This window comes from Anser anser, assembly GCF_964211835.1.
Source record: "Anser anser genome assembly, chromosome: 7".
Taxonomy (NCBI): domain Eukaryota; kingdom Metazoa; phylum Chordata; class Aves; order Anseriformes; family Anatidae; genus Anser; species Anser anser.
The window spans coordinates 9,305,990-9,325,901 of record NC_139727.1 but is presented as its reverse complement, the minus strand read 5'-3'; the positions used below and the strand labels follow the sequence as shown (position 1 = coordinate 9,325,901).

At 33.3% G+C, this 19,912-nt stretch overlaps 1 protein-coding gene across 1 annotated transcript in view; it reads right to left on the bottom strand.

The window, feature by feature from the left end:
• Positions 1-19,912, bottom strand: part of LOC310902391 (uncharacterized protein) — a 495,211-nt gene that overhangs the window by 321,990 nt on the left and 153,309 nt on the right. The gene's annotated exons all lie outside the window — the stretch shown is intronic.

The following is a 19,912-nucleotide window of genomic DNA, read 5'->3' as shown; positions in this document are numbered from 1 at the left end:
AAAATGAGTCAAGATCTTTTTTTTTTTCCAAGTGGAAACAAATGAAGTACTTCCAGAATGTGATTCTTCCCATATTATGGAAGATGCTTAAAATAGCTGGGATTAATTATCCAAAGAGCACTATCTCCCTCCACTGTCTAGAAAAAGTCCTGATTATTAAAAAAGACTGGACTTTTAAGTCACTAAAGTAAGTGATGAGAATCTCATTTTCATTGTCAGTATACTTAAATTAAATCTACAGCATAAAATTACATATTACAGAAGTTCTGTATATGGCAATGGTGATGATCATAAGATTCAAAAGCCAATTTTCAATCCGCTTGTATTTAGTTACAGGAAAGGTGCACTATAGTTTCTTTTGTCTAATTTAGCAACTAACTGAACATTTTAAATCTTGTCTCTGTGAAAACTTTATAGAGCATTCTGTAACTTCATATGTGATCAAAAGGGCAAAAAAATATTTACAAAATCCTACAACCACTGTGATGGCTCTTTCTCTGATTCTTCTGATGTCCTAAATTTCAGTCCACAAGTGACTGAACCAATACACAATATTATTTAAAGAGTAGTTTTCTCTGTGACACTGCAGAAGTGAATAGGCTATAAAAAAAAATTAAACAGAGAAGAAAATAAAGCAGCAGCTGGTGTGGACCCCATTAGCCACTCCTCCTAGAATGTCTGCATTCTATTAAAAAAAAATAAATCTGAAGGAATACAGAACCTTCTCCAAAAAACCTTCAGAGCTGCAGAGATGGATAATCAAACTGCACAGCTGAAAAACATACAATCTATACTGCCACTCTGAACAATACAGAAAAAAAATATATATTATTGCATATAGAAATTTATGATACAACTTCAGAGTTGAGAAATATGGGAATTGTCATATTGCATCCTGGGCAGTAGTCTGTGCAGCCCATGATGCTTTGTCTAACAGAAAAGTCACAACATGCTTTGGAAAACTCTAGAATGTCCGAGTAATTTCTGAGCCAGCCATCATCACTAATTTGACTTATGAGTTTAGTCTCTGAATCATAAACTTTTTTCACTTTCATGCTTTTGAGGTAAGACAGGACTAATATTGCATCTTGGAAGGAAGGAATGGAGAAGAGATGAAAAAAACGTAATATCCTCTGCACCCCAACTAAAGAAATAGCTACACCAATTTTTTGGTTAATAAACATATTTCAAGCATGACTTAATTTTTGGAAACGTTGCATAATAATAATAATAATAATAATAACTATTATTAATAATAATTATATTATAATTATTATTATTAATAATAATAATAATATATTTTTTAAAAAAAGAATATTAGTGGTACTACACTGACTGGGATTCCCTAGTTTGAAGACATGTAAAACAAAATCTGATAATGGAATTAAAAAATAACTCCAACGAAGTTTGAGACATTGCAGACCTATCAGGAAGTAAAATTAAAGCAGGTACAATAAAACACTGATACATAACCTCATGTGAAACTTGCTATCACAATGTATCATTGAGACAAGTGGTTTAGCACAGGTCAAAGAAAAGATGAAACACTTTGCAGTGATCATTTCCTAGTAGAATACAGAACTATTAGATGCTTTACTTGGGGGTTAGGTCATAAAGTGATTTTTTTCCTCAGGTCAGGAAGTGTTATTTGTCTCAAAGAATAACCGTGTACAGTTCAAGACAGGCTTCACATTTTTTCTGAGGTATGCGTTCACCACTGCTGGACATTAGCACACCCAACTACATTCACAATTGTTTTAGTATAATACGATTGTGTCTATAACATGAACTGTATATAAGATCTGCTATCTGGATTATCATGGAGATAATCCACTATACCCCTCCATATACAGTTCCCAAACATTCTTGACATCATACTAACTAATATTATCAATATTTTTTTCTTCTTGTATGCAAGAACTATTCAAATCAGCAGTACCTTATATATATATATATATTTAAACTCTTTATTCTTTTACTCTCAGCATCTATTTAATTTTCCGAAGTCTTGAATTCTTCAAAGCTGCTTTATTTTTCTCTAGAAACTATAAAAGTCTAACCCTGGGGCAGGTGCATTTTTAACATTTCCTTTAAGTGTCATAGCAGGTTACAATTCTGTCATTGCTCATTAGATTTTAAAATGATGTGATCTAAGGAAACATCTGACGACAAGTTAAAATGGATGCCACAGACAACTGCCAAATGTTTAGTATATGCACAATGCTTTTTAAGGATGATCCCTTACTTGAAATCTTTTCTTATGAAAGTGAAAAACTACACCAACCTTTTTTTTTTTTTTTTCAAAATAAACTTTGTTCTTATTGGTTTTGCTGACACAATTTCAATATTTCTTTTGATAGCGTTTTGAAATTTCAGGCCTACTATACTAGTGAGTTCACTTTTTAACTTAAAAAATACACTGTGATTACTATTTTCTCGGAAAGATTTTGATTTTCTGAACCAAACAAAAAGGAAGCCAAGAAGTTACAAGATGCCCCTACTATTTTTGAATTATGTCACAAGTTTGGATATAGTCATAAAAGGTAACCAAAAGATGACTTGAAATTTGTATTCAAGGTGTGTAGGCACGCATATTCTAAAGAGCACTTTTAAGAGATGAATTGAAGTAGAGTATAATTGTAATGTATAAAAGAAAAAGGTGACAATTTTATCCTGGTTCCACTTCAAATAGGACATACAACATGAAGTACATAAACATGATTTTCTCACACTAGACAAGTTATAATTGTAACATAAGTAGCATGCTGATGACTAATACTGAAGAAACCATTCAAAAAAAGCTTTTCCTCTTTTCATGGATCCTATTTCTAACTCATCACTTTTGTCCATTTAGTAAGTTACACAACTACCTTAACTGCACACAGTAATATAATAAACGCAGAGGTGAACATGTAAAGAAAGAAGTCACATATTACTGGGTGGTATGGATGTTCAGCTGGAGACCCCACTCAAAAGTTCGCAGAGTTCTCTCGTAGGGTAGCTAGATTAAATGTTAAGTTTTAGCATTGCCAAATTGGATATTCAGTGCTTGGGCAGATGTCAAGTTAGTGATAATGATCTAGTCTATAAAGTGACAGAGACCTTTAAGGAGTCTATCTTAATCTATGTCAGGGTAAAACATAAAATTAGGACTATGCCAGGAAGCACAACGTCCATGAAAATTGTAGATTGTATTAATGATGCTTAGCTTTGAATCTGCATTTTTCTCTCTCCTAACCGTGACTAATAAAAATACAAGTCTGATTTAAAATGTTGTTTAACGTAAAATGAAAACACAAGGAAAAGCAATTCTTATATCGTTGACCTTTTAAAAGTCCTCTGCATATCTTTCATCCTCTTTCTGGATCTTTGTATGGATGAAGTCCTTCAGTTTGTATTGAAACAAATTTTCATTAATGTATACTCTGTCTTTGAGAATCTAAAGACAGTTCTTTAAAGAATCTAAAGTACAACTAGTGATCTAGTCTATGAATGTTTTTCTGCCAAGAGCCTTCCAGCAAGCCAACCTGTCACTGCACACATTTCTAGGTGAAAGCATCAGGGGAACACCAGAGGGACAGATCCTAGCTGTGACATATGCAACTGCTTTGCTGGCCATACAGAAGTGAATGTGTTGTCATGATTGCTTTACCTAGAAAACCCAGACATATTGTGCTGCAAAAGCGGGAGAGATTATAAACTTGAAGGTTCCTTCAGATGTTCTACAAAACAAGAAGCAGTATCATACCAGTTTTTATGTTTTATGAATTCATTTCATTATTTTAAAGCTACTATAGTGCTACACAGTGAAACTGCCAGTAGAGAAGCCACTAGCCATCTCTGTGTGATGTAAGTCATTTCATTTTATAATATATGGGATACAGCATTTCATCAGTCTCTGTGATTTGTAAGGAATCTTTCAACCAGAAGTTCCTATCACAAAAATAGATTTTTCATGTAGCCTGTAGGACTGCCTCCATCCTGTTACAGGACAGTAACTCCATAGTATAACAAGGAATATAATGAAGACACAAGCTTCTGAGGGTATCTTATCTGGGTATATGATTGTGTGTCTTATCTGCTTTTCTCACTAACCACCTTCAAATTCATATAACTCTACAAAATGTGGATCTAACAACTTGGGTAGGCAAAGCAGAAATCACTGATTGCACTTTGCACTGAAGCAAAATTGAAGATACACATTAAAATGTTAACCTAGAAATGTGATTTGAAATGTGTTTATTTATTTATTTATTTATTTTATTAGGAAAGATTTGATTTGATTCTTTATTCATTAAGCATGGCTTATGTAGCCAGAATCTATGCTTGGCTGACTCAAGAGTCAGTAGAAAGTCAGTAGAAAGTTTATTCTGTGGTTCTATATATATCATGTATCACAATGTGAAAGTTTGAAGAAATGAAAGAATCCTTACACTCAATTCTTTTCCTATTGAGAGGACAACTACAACATTATTGAATGGGTAACTCAGTTATTCTAAATGGTAAAAACTTCTTCTAAATTGCAGTTGGCTTTGATCAGATATTTTTGGGGATTGCTATGTTTCAAAATAAGGCTTACACTGATAGTATTTTATGTGATATTATATATAATAATGTATATTTCTGTGAGTTTTTCTCAGCTTCCATTAAACATCTAGTATTGTAGTTTACAGGAGAGAAAGTTAAGCTACATTTTTTTTGCAACTCAGGTAAATTTCACTATGTGATTCAAGTACCAGTTTTAGAAAATGTCAATTTAGTTGTTCATTTTGAAGCAAGATCATGTAGCATTCGTATGCTTCATTGCAGTTTGCACTGCAAGTTACTGTTTTCATACCTGCATCTGCAGAAACTCTCCAATGATAACATTGTGAAAGTCCATTTCCAAAGAAAAAAATCATAGATAGATGGAAGACCTTCAAAGACAAGTATAGGACCAGTCTCTTAGCCTCTTTCTACATCCATTGGCAACAGATGGAAGTACCTGAAGTCTTACATTCACTTTCAACTCTAGTTGTAAATCTGAATATATTTATCCCATCCCTTCACATGCAACTCTAAAACAATCAGTTGACAATTCTTTTGTTTTATGCTTAACTTCCTTCACAATGTCTCAGTTGTGGGAAGAGAGACAAAGGAGTAATTTGTTGTGATCAACTGTTTTTTGTTGTTGTTGTTGTTTTTTATTCCTTTTATAAACATTAACAGAGATATAACTACTTTAAAATGTTTCTTTTTTTAAGAAAGACATCAAAAATATAGTATTCGTTAGACAACAGATGTTATCTCCCCTTCTTACTGCCTGCAGACAGACAGTAAAACATTAAAAATGATAGCTATTTGATAAGGTCATCCTAGCTTACTTTCAGTCACTTCTCTCCTATTCTGAATTTGTTTTTCAATTGTCAGAGCCTCTGTATCGTCAGCATTGCTTATTACCTCAACTTTCCATAGAGGGAGAATTGGTGTACTTAGTCCTGGTCCTAATGGGATTTGTTCCAGGTTTCATTTCACTATGAATTGAACACCATTTTACACATTTTATCCTATGACCTAAGTAGGCTAGACTGAAGGAAAGGATCCAAGAGATCATACAAATATTTCCTTTTTTTTTTTTACCCTCACTTCTACTGCATTCTCATCACCAGTATGAACCAAAGCATGCAAGAATCAAGCAGAGAGAGACGTAGCCCAGAAAAATCAGTGATTTTGTATTTGTCTCTCTTCAGAAGGATAGTGAATTGTACAGTTAGAATATTTTATTCTCCTTCTGATCTTTTAACTGGATTATCAATGTCCTCCTTTGATTTTATGAATGGCTTATTTTAAGAGAAAAGGATCATATGAATTCTAAAGCTGCTGTATCACTTGAAAAAGAATCTTAAATGCTGTAATGTAAAAGGGGGACAGAAGGATTCAATTGACTGAAAAAGCAGTCAGAGGATATGGTTGATCTCAAGAGAAGCAGCTAGAAAATAAAATCAAACGGTTCTAGATAATCTTAGTTCAACTGATGAACAATCAGTTGGAAGGTGTTAGTTTGGATAAAAGGAGGTTTGCAATTATTTGAAACCAGAAAATAAGAATAAGGAAAAAAAATATGGATAAGAAAAAAAAAAAAGCAGGAAAAATAGGATGAGAAAAAGATACAAACATGAAACCATGAAAAAAATAAACTGAACTACTTTTGAGTACTGCATGTTTCTGTTGTGTACTGACTGTATTGTGTTGTGTATCTGTACTTAGTTCATAGACAAAGGCTGCATCCAGTTCTTAATAAATAGGCCAGACCAGCTGTATTTGGCATGCATCACTTCAGAAATTCCACTTTTATTTGAACAAACTTTCCCTCTGTTCTAAACATGGTGGAACCACCCTCATATCATTACAAAAAAAAAAAAAAAACGCCATTGTGTGTGGGCATAAAATGTTATTGAAGTCATTCTGTTCTTCCCACTTTGTATTTTCATTAAAAAGTAAATAACACAGTTCTGCAGCATTGTAAATATGAGATCGAAATTGTGCCAATTAAAGCAAATACTTCAAACACAAGCTCAGAAAATCTCTAATATTTAAACATTAAAATATGGATTTTTTTTTATGTAGAGTGTATGTAACATACAAAATCTTCATGCAAAACAAGAGTTAGTCTTAAAGACACACAGTTTTTCAGCTCTCATATTCATGCTGTCAGACAGAGTGCAATTAAATAACCTGCAAAATAAACCTCTACCATTTCTCTTTATGAAATGCATTTTTCCTGTTGAGCATATTGAAATAAATTAAAGTAGAAACATTTATTTCCATTTAATACTCTACCTTACATATGGAAATAAGGTTAGGTCAGAAAGGAGACAGATGATTATCCTTCAGAGAATAAGAAAACACAAGATATTCCACTTAATTAACCCCAGGATAGATCTACAGATAGCCTACATTAGTGTCATACTAGGGAAAGGAATTAAGTTTTAAAGTTGATAGAATATTTATCTGTAAAAAATATATTGCAATGCAAAATTCTGCCTTATATATTTCAGATAGGTCTTTGTTACACTACATTTTTACTAAAATGACAAACTGAGTTTTATGCCAAGCTCTAGAACTTGTGAACTTGTCCCTGAGATATACTTGGTAATCCTAGTTTTGCCAGTTTAGCAAACTAGCTTTTTTTTTTTTTTTTTTACTCATAAAGTTGTTGAACGTGTTGTCAGATTGCCTACTTTGAGAACAATGTAAATTTAAAATTGAATTACTTTGGACCTAGCTGCTTGTTGAACAAGGACCAGAGCCTTCAGCATCTTTTAAAACTATTCTAAGTCTTCTAATATTGAGAAAATCATGTCTCCAAAATTTAGGATCACTAGTACCATAAATTTGCATAGACTTAGGAGAAAAAATCTACCTACACATTGATGAAAACTTGCAAATCCTGCCTTAATAATTTCTCTTGCTATCTGGTTCTGTGAGAGTTGAGAACAGATAGTTTAGTCAGAATACTTTGACTATAGCAGATTTTTGTTACATACCTTAGTGGAATAATAAATTCTGTTTTATTTTCACTACATTACATTTGAGAGCTTATTGAATACATTGTACAAAACAAAGAAATGACATGGTTCACATTACAAGGGCCTACACACCCCCAAATAAAATCAAGGTTTGAAATGAACAAGCACTGCCTTTAAATAACATAGATGAAATTTTATAAGTATTATCTCAGAGACGGATGTTAAAATTTTAAAATGGTCTGTATGGCTACCGAAATTTTCAATAGCATCCTGGTGCTAATGTATAGAGAATTTGATACATGCACAATTTGATAATTAATGTTTAATGCATTAATGCATAATGTCTTTAGAAATTTATCTGTGACATCAAAACCATGGTGCTAGTGAAAGCAAATAAGACCAAGGTTCTAAGCATGTAAACTAGAAATTCATTATGCTTTTTTGAAGATGTTCATTTTTGTACTTTCTTTCATTTTATATGACATCAGAAAGCACATCTGGATTCACCAATATATGAAAGCCTCTGTTTATTTTGAGGCATCTAATCAACTCCCTTCACATTCATTAATTGGCACTCTTAAAGCTAAGCGTATGTTCAGTCTAGATCAAGGCCATCATAACAGTCACCCCCCTCAAAATCTTTTGAATTTAATTATCTTCCTTCTATATAGTAGCACTATCAACACTTTCCAATTAATTTTAATGATTATTACTCATCTAGTCTCCTCAACCACCTACACATTGGTTTCAAAATGCTTCTTATTTTTGTTGTTTTGTGGTTGAGCATGGTCATCTGTATAGGTTCAGTACATATGGTGATGCTTCATCTACAGCAAAAAATGCAAAACTATTTTTGGATTTGAGCAATATTGCCATAAGTTTTTCACAGCTTTACAACAGCAAGAAATGTTAAAACTGCTTGTTTCTCTACCATAAAATTGACAAAATATTGCCTAGTAGAACTCTTCCAGAAATTTGCAACTTCGTGGAGACATCCAATAGAGATGTCACCTTTTGTTATGTGAGTAACCAAAAAAAACAGCCTTCGTTTACATTCAGTAAATAATAGGTATCTCGTGGATCTGAAACATAGGCAGCTGGAATTGTGCAAGGTGATTATTTTCCTCTTCTTTATGATCATAACAGACTGTTAGCTATTGCCACTAGCAATATCTTTATACTCAAGTTCTGCTTTGATGTAGAACAACTAAGATACTGTATTTTACCCTTGAAAATACTGTAGTCATCCTAAAAATTATTCTGAAAATTACCAAGTATCACTTCTCTTTAAGAATAGAACACCTCCAGGTTCAATCAAAAGGAAAAACATTTTGAAACTCATGAAGATAGGTCTGTGAGGAGCAAATCACTTTATTCCTTATATGAAGATGGCTGACTATGAGGAAATTACAGATATCACAATATTCAATGTGCTTCTAAAAGACATAGATAGAATGCAAGGGAGAAACTCAGTCAATATTTCCAGGAACTATGTATTGATCACTAATATGACACCCCCCAGGGAGCTACATTACCTTCCATTAATTAAAAAGTATTAGCTCTAATCTCCTTTAGCATGAGAATATTAATTTATGTTGCTAATGGGCCCTCCCCCACTGTTTAGCATTTCCTAGCCAAAACACTGTAATTCTACAGAATCTCACCTCATCCAACTCTATTTCATGGCTGAAAAGAATCCCAGTTAAACCCCAGATGGTGTTTCTGCAAGGAGAGTACCAAAAGAAGATTTGCAGAGAAAATAAACCACACAGCAATACACCACACAGCCATGTTATTTATCCTTAGACTGCTATCAGTTTCTACTTAGATGATTGATTCATGCTGAATCTGTAATTTCATTCTTTTGCTGAAAGGATTGATAATGCATTTTTAATTTCATCTCATACTCTTTGTTCTGATAGTTTTTATTTTATTTTATTTTCATAATAGCTTCAATGAAGAGGATCTTCTAGTGAAAGGAACAGACTTCTGGAGTTTAAAAAAAAACACTAAAAATAGTTCTTCCCATAAGACCCCCCAGTTAAAAATAAATAAATAAATAAATAAATAAATAATGTGCATCTTCTCTTTAGCTGATGAATATCAAGAAATAACATTTAAACTGAGTGACCAGACATAATTGTTGCGTTGCAAATTTTTTCACCTACTGGCATGAAGGAAGATCTGTTGATAAATATGGTCCTCATTTGATTGATTCCTGCCCCAAACCTGTTTTAATACAGAGTTTCAGAGAAACAAAGGGGAAAAAATCCTCACTCAGTCCAGCAGAGATATGGATGAATGCATGCCAATAATTTAATACATAATGCAAGCAATAAATAAAGGAGCACAGCTTAGAGAAATTGCAGGCTGCCTACTTGCAGCCAAGAGCAGTCAAATGTTGTCTGCTTTCCTGCAGAAAAACTAAGCAACTGTTGAAAAGCAGAATTTGTAAGATGATTGATACCTTTCCCAATGAAAACTGGAAACCACTAACTTGTATTCTAGTTTCCATATGCTGTCACTAATAAATTAGCAGACTGATGGCTAGCATTATTTTAAAATATCAACAAATGAGATGTTGCGCTAAAAAGGAGATGACCAAATGGACAACCACCAGCTGGAGAAATTAGATAAATCTAAGTTCCCTGAGATGAGTACTTCTGCATATCCTATATGTCAGTAGAGAAATGGATAAAAGAAATGGCCCTTATTTGGCTATGATGTGATTTGCTATTGCCAACCACAGCTGGCAAATATGTCACCTGCCCATAGGACTGGGAGAAGAAAAAAAAATAAAAATGGAAATGGTTCCTTATTATATGCACTATACAGTAAGCAATCCTTAATAAAGATATGTTCTGTACAGACTGGATAAACAAATTAGATTTTGCTCTCATTATTTCAGAGCATATTAACAGAACTAAAGCCCACCTGATAGAGTAGTTAAGCTTAAGCATAACTTTAAGTACCTGAATAGCTCTATTAACTGTAATGATGTTATGTAGTTACATATGTGTGCTGTAGCAAAATCCAGTGTGAGCCTTCTGTTCTTTACAAAATAGTAAAAAGAGAAGATATATTGTCATGGAGTTGTTTTCTTTATTAGAAATTTCCAGAAAGAAGTCCATGTTTAGACTGGGTTAATATTCAAATGAGAATTACTATTCATATTCTTCTGTTTATTGAGATAGTATTTTAATTTGATTTTAACGACTGTGAAGCACTCTGAGATATTTGCAGGAATACTGCTCTATAAACATAAGTGGCTGATTACATTATGAATTTTTAGTATGTCACTTCTAGTACAGAGGAACTAGACGTTTTTCAACAGAGTTGGAAAAGCTCAGGTACCAGCTAACCAGAATTCTTCAGCAATAAATTGACCCATAAAGCAGTATCAATATCCTGTGCAAACCTGTCTTTTTTATCTCATATTTGCACTGTGTCTTTGCACTTTTGTGCTATAGTCTATGTCTAAAGGTTGGAAGCTAGAGCTGCAGAAATACATCCTTATTGCACTTGAATTCTTTTTAAAGAACATATATGATTTAGAGATTGTTGTTCCTGAAAGCAAGAGGCAGGAGTACTGCCATGAACTCACAAAAGAATAAAAACTATCATCGAAGCTACTACATATAGCTACTGTTATTGTCCTCGGTGCCGACTCACAATGTCACATAATCTGGACAACTATTTAGCATTTTAAATTGTGAGATTACTATTTTGTGTGCATAAATGAGTGTCTACCGTTATTAACCTACTAACTATACATGGGTTAGTACTTGAATTGGCATTTTCATCTGGAGGGAAATAGTGGACACTTGCCAGGCTTATTATTATATAAATAAAAGCATTTATTATATATTATTATATAAATATTAATATATTATATAATATTAATGTTAATATAATATTAATTATATATAAATATATAATTAATATTATAATTATAATATTATTATATAAATATTATTATATATTATTATATAAATAAAAGCATTCTATGTAGTGTTATTTTATACTACTACTGGAAAACAACTGAAACAAATGGGATTTGAATATTAACTTATTCAAATTGTGTCTTAAAATCAGTTTGAATTATAGCCATCACCTGAAGCGTAATGGAAGTGTGGAAGTGGTTTGACTTTGTAGGACTTGTGGTGACATGATAAAACAGTTGTAGATTCCACTGCAGCAGCATATCTCCACCTTGCCACACCTCTGACAAACTATTTTTTTATTACTGTTCAGCTTTTCCTATGACATGGAGAAAAGGAGATATGAAATGAGCCTCTCACATAAAAAAGCCTAGGTAGCATGAATGCACTGATTCAGATCACCAATAGAGATGAAAACAGTTCTCTATCCATGTCAGAGCTGCACCGATTTATGATGAGGATCTAGTTCCTTACATAAACTGTCAACCACTGCACGCAGATTTCACAGACTTGGGAATCTGAACACCTCAACCGGACTGCTAGTATTTGAATCAGTGATACCAGTCTCAAAGTGAAAAATCTAGGAGAAATGTTAACGTATGTTCAGCTAATCAAATATGGAACAATGCATTTTATAGTCTTTCAATAAAATTGCTTTTTAAAGAATAATACACATTTCCTAGCTATCAAAATGTACATGGGCTATTACATGCTATGCCTGTGCTAGTATATTTCTTCACCTTTTTTTTTTTTATATATGGAATAGTGCAATAATTTTTTATAGTATTTTAGCCCAGAGAGACATAACTTACCATGTTGTATACCTTTCTTCTGTTGAACTCGATAACTACATGCTTGGAAAAATGCCAGGGGACAGTATGTTGTTTGTTGTTAATATTGTCACTCCTGATATAAATGCCTGTCTTCCTGTATTTCACATGAGACAAGGTACATGGTTAACTAGTATTTCCTGTTATTCATTTATGCCAAAGTCTTTCTTACTGGGATATCCAGAGGACAATTATCACAATCAAACCAGAAAATCTTATTTTCTCCTTTTTACGTAGGAAAAATTGAGACACAAATACTTAGATTTGCCCAAACTCAAACCCTGATTCAATCCCTATACATTAGAATCAATGAGTTGGAGTTTCTGCCAGCTTAGCCTGTGACTTACAGTAATTAAATAATTATTAAATAATATTTGTGAAGCCAAAACTGGAAAGAATGATTCTAGCTATTGAACACCTATAGATCATATCATCATGCTTCAGTATGAATACTCCATTTCCCCTCTAGCAATGTGTTATAATAGGAATTTTTTTTCCCTTGATGACTTATTTAGATGTTATTTAGATGACTTATTTAGATGACTGTTTAGATGTTGTGAGGTGAGCCTGTGTGTGTGTGTGTCTGTGTTACTCATGATTTGATTGACTGGTCCATCTTCCTGAAAAACCTTACCATTTGTATTCCTACCCTTCCCCTTCCCTTCTTTGGAAATCCTATTTCTAAGCAGTCATATGTTGGTGGTTGTTCTTTCTTCTTTCCAAAACAAGGATTAAAACCAAATATCTATATACCCTTGTGTTCAATTGTTACTTTCCTGTCTTGTCTGTATATCACAAAGAATCAAAACTGTCGAGAGCTACAAAGTAAGCCATGAAGTAGAGCATATCATTCAATCACCTGAGATAAGAGTAGACACAGAACTGACTTGCTACAAGTTACAGAATCATTGACATACAGCATAGCATGATACTCATTGACTTATACTTCAATATGCGTTTAAGTTAATTTAGGATTTATAGATTTTCACAGTGAACTTCTACACAAGTAGCAAAAACTGCACAATTCAGACTACACTATCAAAGCAGTGTGTATTTGTTAAGTGACTTTTGTTAAGGTATTTTTTTAAGTGACTCATAGGTTGAACAGAAGCCCTAAACAAAACCCACTTTACGTTTCTACAATATGCTTCTCCTGCAAAAGAACGTCTATCTGGCTTTCTTTTTTCTTTTATTAAACTTGTGGTATGAGAAATGAATGTCTTGGCTAAAGTTTTCAAAAGTTCTTAAGAAAAAAAAAAAAAAGAAGAAGAAGAAAAGAAAGAATGAAATGCCTTTGTGTTCTAAATTTTGTTTAACAGACAGTCAGTCTGTTCATTTTTGGTGTAGACTTATGAATAAATGCATATATATATATATATATGTATACACACACACACACAAAATCTCTTTCCAGAAAAGAATCCCAGTGATTAGGAATTTGAGATGTAGCTTTTAAGATATTACTCCTGTGCATACTGGAAACTGTAAGAAGAGAAAGAGCTGGAGCTGAAAGCAAAAGGAAGGACTTTTACCATTATAAATACAAACCTGATATATAATAATGAAAGCCAATAACAGAACCAGATGCTGAAACAGGTCTGGCTGCCCTCACAGCTCTCACAGAGCAAGCAATGGGACCTAGCTACACTGTTCCATGAGTTACGTAGCACCAGTGAATTAAATATCTTCTATGCCTACTCTCTGCATATGCAGCCAGATACCTGAACAAGCAACAAAGGGTATATGAGTGCAGGTTACTGTCACTCCCTGACTTCCATTTACATAAAAAGGAGACCACTAAAGAAACATCTTCAACTTTTCTTTCTGAAGACAGGTTTACAGAAAGAATACCCAAGAATATGAGCAGGACAATTTGCTACTCTTGCACCACTATGTAACTTTGTAAGCCTTTGGAGGTGGAGACTGGACAGTCAATCAGTCAAAAGGTATTCAGTGACTAATTGTTAATTGTTTTATATTTCATTCAGATGCAAGCCTTAAAAGTTGCTGACCATTCATTTAAGCTTTGATTGCTCTAGAGCATCTATGTACCTAGTATGCTTGATCCGTTTAGTAGGTTTTTGTTGATATAAAAGATTCCTTTGACTTTATAACAAGGATTTTTACTTTTGATTCAGAGGGAGAAATTTGAACCTTATCCTCCCTGCTTTTCTTGTGAGTTTCTTATAAGTTTTGTTGGTCACTTCTTTTTTTTTTTTTTTAAACCATTAATTTTCTTCTGGAGTAAATTGAGAGAAAAATAAATAGAGTAAATATCTAGCCCTTATGATTGTGGAGAAAAGCCTGAAAATGTGAACTGTGTGCAGTATTAAGGACTAGAAAATTACAGGAAAAATGAAAAAGCCCAAAGGTGTTATTAATTTTTAATCTCATAATTTTTAAGCCAATCATGATTTTTAGCCTTGAGTTTCACACTACTCCATTGTGGTATTTATAGGTTTTCCAGTCTTTAAGTTAAAACTACACTCTCAAACTTCTTATATATTTCAAGGAGACAAAGAGTTTACTAATGTTTTTAGGATTCAAGATCAGAGAACTTCTTTCTCTCTTAGGGAATTCCAATAACAAAGCAAAATGAAATAATTCTGTGAATTTCAGTTTCTACCTTATTCACCATAGGCAAATGAGAAATTGGTGGATAATATAGTACTTAATGCCAAGTAACAAGTTAGAGGCCCACTAATTCTCTGCATTAGATTTATGCATCAGGGTGTAACACGTCCTCAGACTGAACAACACACTCCCTGATTGGAATGATTGAACTGAACTCTGTGTTCACAATGTGGCTGGAAAGAAGATAATCATTTCCAAGCTGAGAAAGAGAAAAATAAAAAAAATAAAAATAATAATAATAATAAAAAATCCATCTTGCATCACCAACTGCATTATTCTCAAAGCTCCTTTAGAAGAAGGCAACAAAATCAATCTATTCAGTTTTTGAACAGCAAAATACATGCATTGGTACAAATTTATTATAAGGACCCAAACCAAAACCCACAGGAAAGCAGATGAGTCATGCCATAGTCTTGTGACAGGAAAGAAGAAAAATAGAAAAATATTGTGCATTAAGGTAAAGCACATATTTTGTAAGTTGTCTATTTCCACAAAAACATTTCCTGAATCACTTGATTTGATTTGACCTCTTATGTAGAGAATAAGCTTCTAAAAATCTGGCTAATTTTTCTCCTATACACTTTCAGATAATCATCAAGCTCCTCTTCAAACTGTCTTTGAGCCTGAGAGACTGAGCATCAGTCAATGCTACTTAGCTACAGAATTCCCACTTCAGTGCTGGAGTCTGGATCATACAATCCGGTTTTAGCTTTGCCTGATGTAATTCTTGCTGACATGGTAAAAGATTCCTTTTCTAGATCAAACTTAATATTCAGAAACAGATTTTGAGTTAGCATTTGGAAGATTATTTTTTTGAACCTTTTAAATTTTGGTGCAGTTGCTTACCTCTAATACTACTAAGATTTCAGGGCTGAAATTCTTAAGTGTATTGTGTGCATTGTTCTCAGTTAAGATCAATACCTGATTCAGTCAGCTATTCAATCAGTGACAGTGGCCCATATCCTCAGCTGCTTCAAAGAAAAGAGCAAGGAGTCCTAATTGCTTGGAGAATCAGTAATTTATAATATTTTACTTTTTTTTTTTTTTTTAATTGTAACTGCAACTCTGTAAAGTCCCCTTTAATCTCTCCTTTCTTTTATGTAACTTTCAGTAAGCTTGGCCTCAGTCATACTGCTTAGAAATGAATTCCTTGGACAAATATATAAATATAATACTGTTTATCTTTTCATTCCTTTTAAAATACTTTTTATAATGTTGATTTAATGAAAAATTAAAACCAAGGTGGTGCGGAAGATATTTAGAAATAAAAATAGGAAATATTTCCAAAATTCTGTATGGTAGAATACAATTATTTTGTACCCAGTGTTCAGACACCAGCTGTGAGCTAGAAGAGTCTTCTGGATAGAATAACATTGAGTATGTTGCATTTCAGTCTTTCACTGTCTGCTAATTAGTCAGATTGTATGTTTTTGTTTGTTTTCCAAAACAGAACTCCTGAAGGAAATGTTTGTTGATTTATTGCTAATATTTCTGGAAATAATTTTAGACACTATTCTGCTATTCTATTGACCTAAACATTTTAACAGATTCTCTTTGAAAAGTTCAGAAGTCAATCAGGTTCCTCCTCAGCACGCAAAGATGCCATTTGGTTGAAGTCAGTCATCATCCTTATGACTGAAATTAGAGCCTATTTGAAGCAAATAAAACAAGTGAAACAAGGTAAAAATTTTGATCATAATAACCATGTATATCTGCCCTTTATAATAGGATTTTAATGCCATATAGAAAACTAATATTTCCACAGACATTTAGAGCGCATTCACAGACTTTTAGTCATTCGAATCTGAATGCTTGCAGTGGTGGTATAATGCTAACTTTGAAGTATTGTTTATAATTGCATTAATGGTGCATCCTCTTGGCAGATGGATTTGGATTACTTTTCCAAACACTCCTTGGTGTTTAATGCTGATGGCCAGATTTTCATATCAGCAGACACCTGGCTGACTATTCAAATAGGTAAAATGTAATTTCCATGGGGTTTTGGTGCAAGAACATTTGGATTTCCAGCTGACATCTTTAAGGGGATGAGGAAAAAGAATTTTTAAAGTATTTAAACTGAAACAGGTCCAAGGACCATTTAATCTAGATGACTGACTAACATTTCTCCTACTCTCCCTCCAAAACTTTTCCATTGCTACAGTTCCATGCATGTAAGGTCTAGTCCTAAATAACTGATTTTAACAGACCTGGAGTTACATTCTTATTGAAGAGTCTACATGATGTTGTTCTTTGAAAGTTATTCTAAAAAGCACTCAATTTAAAGAATGTGATTGCTTTCAGCAACACGGGTAAAGGAAAAAAATGTAATATATTCAGCATTTGAGCATTACCTGGACTACGCCTAGTACAAATAAATCACCAAGGAAATGAAATAGAAGTGAGACACTATTTACTTTATTATTATTATTATTATGAATCATTATCAGTAGAGGTAGAAATGTCAAGATACTCATAAGACATAACTTGTGCAAACAACATTGACTTTTCCAAATTAACACGTCGTTATGACATCGTATTAGTTGTGCCAGGTTTTCTGTATGGATCAATTGCTCTCAAATAGTATTATATTTCTTTTTATTTTTTAAATATAAAAGGCACTGCAAGGTTCATGTGGTTTGGCTTTGTTTTTAACTGTAGACTGGTGTTGTTAATCCTTCCCTCTTACACCTATTATTAAACCAGAAAAATAATATAAATTTAAGTTTGTCCTTTGCAAAGCAAATGACTCACTGGATGTACAGAGCCCACTGAAAGTATTTCAAGGCTGTTTTGGCATACAGCTTCAGTCCACAGCCAGACTTACATATGCGTTTGTTAGTAATTATAGCGAATGACTGAGATTGCTAAAGGGACAATTCAATAGATTCCCTCAACCCTTCATTCTCTGCCCATATATAACTCTTGATCCAGTAAGGTGAAACATTTCTGTATTTGGGCTAAATGCCTCTTGAACTAACACCGTTAGCAACCTTTACATCTTTATACTAGAATGACTTCTTGTCACTGTAGTCAAGGCAGGGGCTAATACCACTCTGCAGTACTGAGATCCATGTGAATTGTCAGCAGATGTATAAGTTATCTTTAACATTAAATACAATCAGTTCCTTTTCCTAATCTTTTTGACAATGCAATTTATTAACAAGTAAAAACATTTAACCTGGTATGTAAGAACAGAAATAAATTGATAGGCTTTGTATCCAGCTTATTAAGCAAGGCTTATCACCTTAAGATAAATGACAAATACTCACTCTATTGCATACTTTACATTTTTACATCATGATTATTTTTCCAGCGAATAAATATCTACTCTCTTCTTTAAGATATACTGTCTAACATTATCTGGAATGTAAAGCATATCCTGTATTACTAATAATGATAATGTCACAAAAATCTGAGGACTAGGTACCATAATCCTTCCTAGAAATGAGTTTGTCTTATGTCCATGTTGATGAGAAAATGTTTTGTGTTCAAGGATACTCAACGTGATGATTTTGTGAACTGCATCTAAGAATAAAGTCCAAGACTGTTCATCTGAAAGGTACTATAGCTATCCCCCCTACTCCAACTTATATTAAAAATTGCTGTAGCTGCTAGTGGATTTGCTCTCATTTGTTATTTTTGTATTGCAATAATCCAGGTATCTGCATATTACAAAAGGTTAGCTTATATATCCCAGAACTCCTGTACCATAGCATCATTTCACTTACTGATCACCTGCAAAGTAATATGTTGATTTAATTCTCTCCCCTCTATCCATGCTCGTACACCACCAGGTGAAGCAGAGAGTCAGTAGTTAGCCCTAGGCCTGGACAGACAAGTTAAGATGCACAGATAAACATCTATATCTACAATGTAATGAAGAAAGAAGAATCCATGATGCCTGTGGCAGGGAGAAAATCTGTTAACAAACAACCTTCTGTCTCAGACTTCATCTGTGCTTCACTGGCCAAAAGCACCATGAGCCAATTATTTATGCTTCATTACATCTGGCACCATTTGGGAAGGACAGTCCCATAATGCAGAAACAATGTCTCAGGATGCATGAATAGCTTTTGTATCTTCTTAGACCACATCCCTTCATTGTTTTATCCTCCAGTCAATTAAATGTAGGTGCTAATGAGGGTTCTCCCAGCTATCTTCACCTACACTGTTTCATGTACTGTTTGTCATCTTGCTTCCAGTAATGCCACATGAAGTATCTGATTCCTGTGTTATAGGGAACGTCTGAGTTAATATTCTTAATATTACAGTTCCTGTGTTTACTGATCATATGTTGACTTCCATTTTTCTATTTCCTACTCATATCCAATCACTAGACAGAATAAACGCCATACAATCTTTACACAGAAATGCATCAACAGTAAATGCAAACAGTGAATCATAGGTAAGTAACCTCCAGGAAAGATGCAATATTCTAGCACTATGTCTTGAAAGACAAGAATGGTTCAATTTTTTAAAATATGATTTAAAACAATTTTCAAACAGGAAAACAAATAAATATGTGTTGCCTTACTCACTGTAGTCTTTGCTTTGTACTGCCCAACCAAGAACAGAATTAAACCTATATACTTTAAACTTTTCTGTACTCCATTATTATTTATATATGAAAAGCACATGTTCTTGAATTCTCCAGGCTAAATGTATAGTGACCATCTCAATATTTGTTAAATCAAAATGTAGCTTCCCCGTTCCTCCAATAACATCTGCAATTTACTTCCCAGAGAAATATGATTACACCTACTATATTTTGGGGATTGAATGTATTTAGATGGCAGGCAGGACTTCATCAGAGCTTTCTTTCATGTCAGTGACCTTTTCTGTCCTTTACAGCAATGAATAATATTTTTGCCTTCTATGCAAAAGCAAAGATAAGCTATGAAGCCTCTATACTTTGGAAGCTAAGTGGTCATCATAGTGACAGACAGTCATTATAAAGTGAAATATTTTAAACGTACTTATTCTAGATATCCATAACTCT